The sequence below is a fragment of the Bidens hawaiensis genome, unplaced genomic scaffold, assembly GCF_021521415.1.
Source record: "Bidens hawaiensis isolate Kalapana, Puna unplaced genomic scaffold, B.hawaiensis_p1.1 tig00028528_1, whole genome shotgun sequence".
NCBI classification, from domain to species: Eukaryota; Viridiplantae; Streptophyta; class Magnoliopsida; order Asterales; family Asteraceae; genus Bidens; species Bidens hawaiensis.
The window spans coordinates 29938-36053 of record NW_027505121.1 but is presented as its reverse complement, the minus strand read 5'-3'; the positions used below and the strand labels follow the sequence as shown (position 1 = coordinate 36053).

At 34.5% G+C, this 6116-nt stretch overlaps 1 pseudogene; it reads left to right on the top strand.

Moving 5' to 3' along the window:
- Nucleotides 1-2781: 2781 nt before the first annotated feature.
- The window catches only part of LOC143610859 (receptor-like protein EIX2), a 28886-nt pseudogene continuing 25551 nt past the window's right edge, over nt 2782-6116 (top strand).

Here is a 6116-nt window from a genome sequence, read left to right as displayed (position 1 = left end):
TTATTGTATAATAATGGCTTATCGTACGTGGCCTTCCAAAGCATTAGATTACATAACAAGCGGTGGCAGTTTCATAAATAACCCAAAACTATTCTTAACTTCTTGATTAAATTCATTAATTACAAATCGATTCTGATTCAAATTATGAATTCTGCGCTCTATCTCGTCTAATTTCTAAACCCTAATCAGAGCTTAAAGTATAAAATCTCTAAAGTCAAAAACCAAAATAAAAAATAGAACGTCGTTGAACAAAAAGAATTTTCAAATTTACAAAAAAAAATTGATGATTTAATCTCGAATCGAATTGATATGTAGGAGTCTTTATAATCATCAATCGATTATGAAATTGGAAAATAATACACTCAATTGAGCTCTTATTAGGGTTCAATATAATACGTTTAAACGTTCTGAACAAAACTAAAGACATTGTGTACATTTAAACGTTCTGTCTAAAACTAGCACTTTTTGAACGTTCTGGACAAAATTCTAAGACACTCAGAACAAATGACCAAAAGAATTACACACTTATAACGTTCAGAACAAAAATCTAAGAGGTTCAGAACAAAACTTAAAACATTCAGAAAAAAATCAAAGAAGTTCAGACAAAACACTAATAAGTTCAGAACAAAATTTAAAACGTTCAGAACAAAAATTTTAGATATTCATAACAAAAATTTAAGGTGTTCAGAACAACAAACTAAGAAATTCAGAACAAAAATCTAAAAAATTCAAAGCAAAAGACTAAGAAGTTTAGAACAAAAAATCTAAGAAATTCAAAACAGAAAACTAAGAAGTTTAGAACAAAACTTTAAACACCCAGAACAATGCTTTAAACATTCAAAAGCTCAGATCTAGAATTAAACTTTCTATAGCAAAACTTTAATCATCAATCTACTACCATTTGGTCATCAATTTCATCATATGAACAAATATGAAACGTTTTTAGACTTTTATCAATTGAAATCAATTTCCAAATTTCAGTTCAATTGAAGTGGTGTCTGCAATGGCATCGGTGTACGATGGTTGAAGACCGTAACAGTTAATTGAATGGAAACGAATGAAAAGAATTTATAAATTTGCTACCGCGTGTTGTTTGAAATCGATGGTGTTGGTAGTCTATAATGTTCTTAAACTATTTTAACTTATCTTCCTAGACTATTTTAACTCTATAATATTATCAATCACAATAATAAAAATTCTCTAGTTGTATTGCTTAATAATAATATTAACTTTACATAATCATAATCTAATTTTTATAGCATAGTTTGTTCACAAAATTTCGTTTCATAAATTCAAACCCTCTTTAAATAAATTCAAACTTAATTAACAGATTATATGTGTAAAAATGTTAAAAAAATAATGCTTGTTTGAACGCATTGATTCCATAACAATTTATATGTTATAAATGTAAATATAAAAACAAAAAACAAAAAAATGTTTGAATTGAAAACAACGTGTTTTTTAAATTCCTGAAAAGAAATATATTTAGAGGGGGCGAGGGGCCCAAAGAATGCATCTTTGTGAATACAGATGGCCGAATTGACTTTCAAGTCTTCGGTAACAACACATTTCTCTTCATTAGATTAATTATGTTGTCATCAAATCATCAATTCATATTTTTATATACAATCACCAACTTGGTTTAGTTGTAATGGAAAAGTGTAGGCTTTACAATCAAATAGTTGGTGGTTTTACTCTCACGTGAAACATAAGGTAAAAGTGATGGAAAAAAAAGAAAAAATTTTCAAAATGAACTTATTTTGAAAAAAGATTTCATTCTATCTCACAAACTTTAGAATTCTAAAATGTCCCCTCTAACTCATCTTTGACCATGTGTTAAAAATATAACACGTTTTTGACGTGTTATAACACGTTGTCCAAGACGTGTTATACTTTTAACACGTAATCAAAGATGAGTTATGTATCAAAGCACATGATCAACGATATGCTAGCATCCAAACACATAGTCAAAGAATGTTAGCATTTTGTTTGTATTTTTTAATGCTATATTACTATAACTAATTTATTTATATTTGGTTTTTATTTTATACTTTTAATGTATAAAGTTTTATATTATTTCGAATATACCGACGAAAACATGTTTTTTTATCTATGGACCGACATAAGCTTACTGAAACTCGAGCCGTGCAAAATTATTATCGAAATGTTCAATAAAATGTAATCCCTACACGGTTTTAAATAAAATTTATGTCAACATATAGATAAAAATAAGCATGTCTTGTTGCTATACTTGAAATAATATAAAACTTTATATATTAAAAGTTATAAAAGAAAAACCAAATGTAAGTGAAATTAGTTATAGTAATATAATATTTAAAAAAAAATAAAAATAAAAGGCTAACATATCTTTGACTATGTGTTTAGATGCTGACACGCATGACCATGTGTTGAGACCTAGCTCATCTGTGACCATATGTTAGGAAGTCTAGCACGTCTTTGACGACATGCTATACTAACACGCCGTCGAAGAAGTGCTAGACTTCTTAACACATGGTCAAAAATAAGTTAGAAGTGCCATTTTTTGAATTCTAAAATTTAATGGACAAATATAGTATCTCATTCTAAAGTATGTTCATTTTGAAAATTTTCCAAATTTTTATATAACTGGAAAGTTTTGTGTGGAGGAAAAGAAAACAGACCAGGACCCCAAATACAATGTGTTTGTGGACAACTATCGCTGTATTGACTTCCACGTCAATAATTGTTTCTGTTCATTTATAGATCTATAAATGACACTATAGTTTTCATTATAAGAATCCACCTTCAAAGTTCAATATTTTACTAGCTTAAACAGGGTTGTGGGGTTAAATTATGGGGAATAAGTGGGGTTTGAGGCTCCATTTCATTTTTGTAACTATATATTTGGTTACAGCCACAAACACTGGTTTGAGTGCTCGTAATACCACCATGGCTTGTTTTGACCATGAGCGACTAGCTCTTCTCAAGTTCAAACAAAGTGTCACGGACCGTAATGGTATGTTGTCATCATGGGTTGGAACTGACTGCTGTCGTGTTAAAGATATGCAGAGATACTTAGAAAACTCAATGAATAATTCAATAACAAAAGCACTGCTTAAATAGCAGCCAAACAAAGACCCACGACTCAACAACTATCACATGATCACATGATCTAAACAACCCACTAAACCAGGACTCCATAACCTACTGACTTATTCTAAGCTATCCTTAAAAAATAGCATTACATGACTTAGCATAACAAACTAATTAAAACACCATAATATGAAAATAATAATAAAGACACGTGACACATTTTAATTATTTTTCAACACTCCCCCATAATTCAAAGTGTCACAACTCCAAGCCTTTCTCGAAAGTAAACGAATTGTTCCAGCCCCAGCGCTTTAGTGAACACATTAGCCACCTGTTCTTGTGTGTAGCATGACTTCAATTCAATCTGTTTGCTTTCTATAGACTTCGAATGAAATGAAACCTGATATCAATATGCTTGCTTCTTGCATGATATGCTTGATTCTTTGACAGGAACACTGCAGACACATTATCACAAAAAATTGGTGTAGCCTCATTCTGCTCTTGAAACAATTCCCTTAACAGTTTTCTAACCCATGAGGCTTGACACACTGCTGCACTTGCCGCAATATACTCAGCCTCTGTGGTTGAAAGTGCCACCACATCTTGCTTTTTAAAGCTCCACGAAATAGCCCCAGTTCCAAACGTGAACATGTTACCAGAAGTACTTTTTCTATCATCAACCGAGCTTGCCCAATCATTACCCGTATAACCTGTTAGCTGCAACTTTTCTGTTTTACCATACCATAATCCATACCCTATAGTACCAGCAACATACCGTAATACTCGTTTTGCAGCTCCAAAATAATACACTGAAGGTTTGTGCATAAAGCGAGAAATAACACTTACAGCAAAAGCAATATCAGGACGTGTATGTGTTAAATAAATCAAACCTCCTACTACACTTCTGAATTTATAGGCATCAGCTGGCTCTCCACCATCATCAGATTGATACTTCTTAGCAGTGTTCATTGGTGTTGCAGCAACCTTACAACCAGCCATCCCAAACCTCATAAGCAAATCTTTAGCATACTTTTTTTGTGACAAAACAGTACCATCTTTTCCTTGGTGAACTTCCAACACAAGGAAGTAGCTCAGCTTCCCAATATCAGTCATTTCAAATTCTTTGATCATCTTTTCTTTAAATTCACACAGTAGTTTAGTTGATGAACTAGTGTACACAATATCGTCAACATAAACACATACAATAATAAAATCAGCTCTAGTACCTCGCTTCACATATAAGGTTGGCTCATTTTGACTCCGTTTATAACCATGTTGCACCAAATACCCGTCAATCCGACTGTACCAAGCCCGTGGAGCTTGTTTCAGTCCATACAATGCCTTATGGAGCTTGAACACCTTTTCTTCCTTTCCTTTAATTTCCAACCCTGGTGGTTGCATTACATAGACATCTTCTTTGAGAACTCCGTTTAAAAATGCGGATTTCACATCAAACTGATATGCAGTCCACCCTTTTTGAGCCGCCAATGCTAAGACAATACGAATAGTTTCGAACCGTGCCACGGGCGAAAATGTTTCTTCATAATCAACCCCGCTTTCTTGTGAGTACCCTTTGGCAACTAAACGGGCCTTATACTTTTGTACCTGACCATCAGCCTGCATTTTTAGTTTGAAAACCCATTTTAAACCAATTGGCTTCTTGCTCTCAGGAAGATCGGTCAAGGTCCATGTGTGATGTTTCTCTAATGATGCTAGCTCATCTTCCATAGCTAATATCCATTCTTCAACTTCCAAGGCGCCAATATATGAAGTCGGTTCCAAGGATGACAAGGCAAATTGACATGCCTCATCATTCTCGGACATAGGAGAGGTGGCTTCATAAATGACATCAAGAGAGCGTACTCTGTGAGCAGAGTCGCTACTCACACTTGAACCACTTGTGTTGGAAGATACTTGTTCGCTTGAGTGTGGTGGTGTAACTGGACTTGAACCTGAGTCTGGACTAGAAGATGAACCAGAACCAGAACTTGTTTCAGACCCGTAGCTCGAACTTTGGTTGGGCCGTGGACCTGAACTTGAGGGAGCAAAACAATCCCCATCATTTGGCCATACACCACTCGGAACAAAAACTTCACGAGGATTGTCATTTGTGTCTTCACTCGTCCACCTGCCTTGTTCGTTAAAAACAACATCTCTACTAATAACAACTCGTTTTTTAATAGGGTCATAAAGCCTGTAAGCCTTTGAGGTAGGAGGGTATCCAATAAAAATACATTTATCAGATTTTGCATCAAATTTCTTCCTTAACTGAGCAGGTTTTAAGGCATAAGCAATACAACCGAAGACACGAAAATGACTTACTGATGGTTTGCAACCATACAACACTTCATAAGGAGTGGCATTGTTTAAGGCTGTCGTTGGACATAAGGTGATCACGTACACTGCAGTAGCGATTGCTTCACACCAAAACACCTTTGATAGACCTTTCTCCTGTAACATACAATTAGCCATAAGGAGTGGCATTGTTTAAGGCTGTCGTTGAACATAAGGTGATCACGTACACTGCAGTAGCGATTGCTTCACCCCAAAACACCTTTGATAGACCTTTCTCCTGTAACATACAATTAGCCATCTCCCCCACTGTACGGTTCTTTCTCTCCGCTATCCCATTTTGCTCCGGTGTATAAGGAGCCGTTAGATCACGATTGATTCCATGAACTTGACAATAATCAATAAACTCATTAGATAAAAACTCTCCCCCACGATCAGTACGCAGATTAACAATCTGCCTTCCACTTTCCTTCTAACTTTCACTTTAAATCGTTTAAAGTACTCAAAGGTATCTGATTTTTCTTTTAGAAAATACACCCAAAGCATACGTGTATAGTCATCAGTTAATAGAAAAAAATACTTGTTACTTCTTCCCAGGGAAGTAGTTGGCATTGCTCCAACTAAATCAGCATGAACAAGCTGCAAAAGATGTGTATGTTAGGATCGGTTTACAAACACACACACAATCAAGCTATAGAAAAGTAAAGAACACGCAAGATTTACGTGGTTCGGTCTAAATTGACCTACGTCCA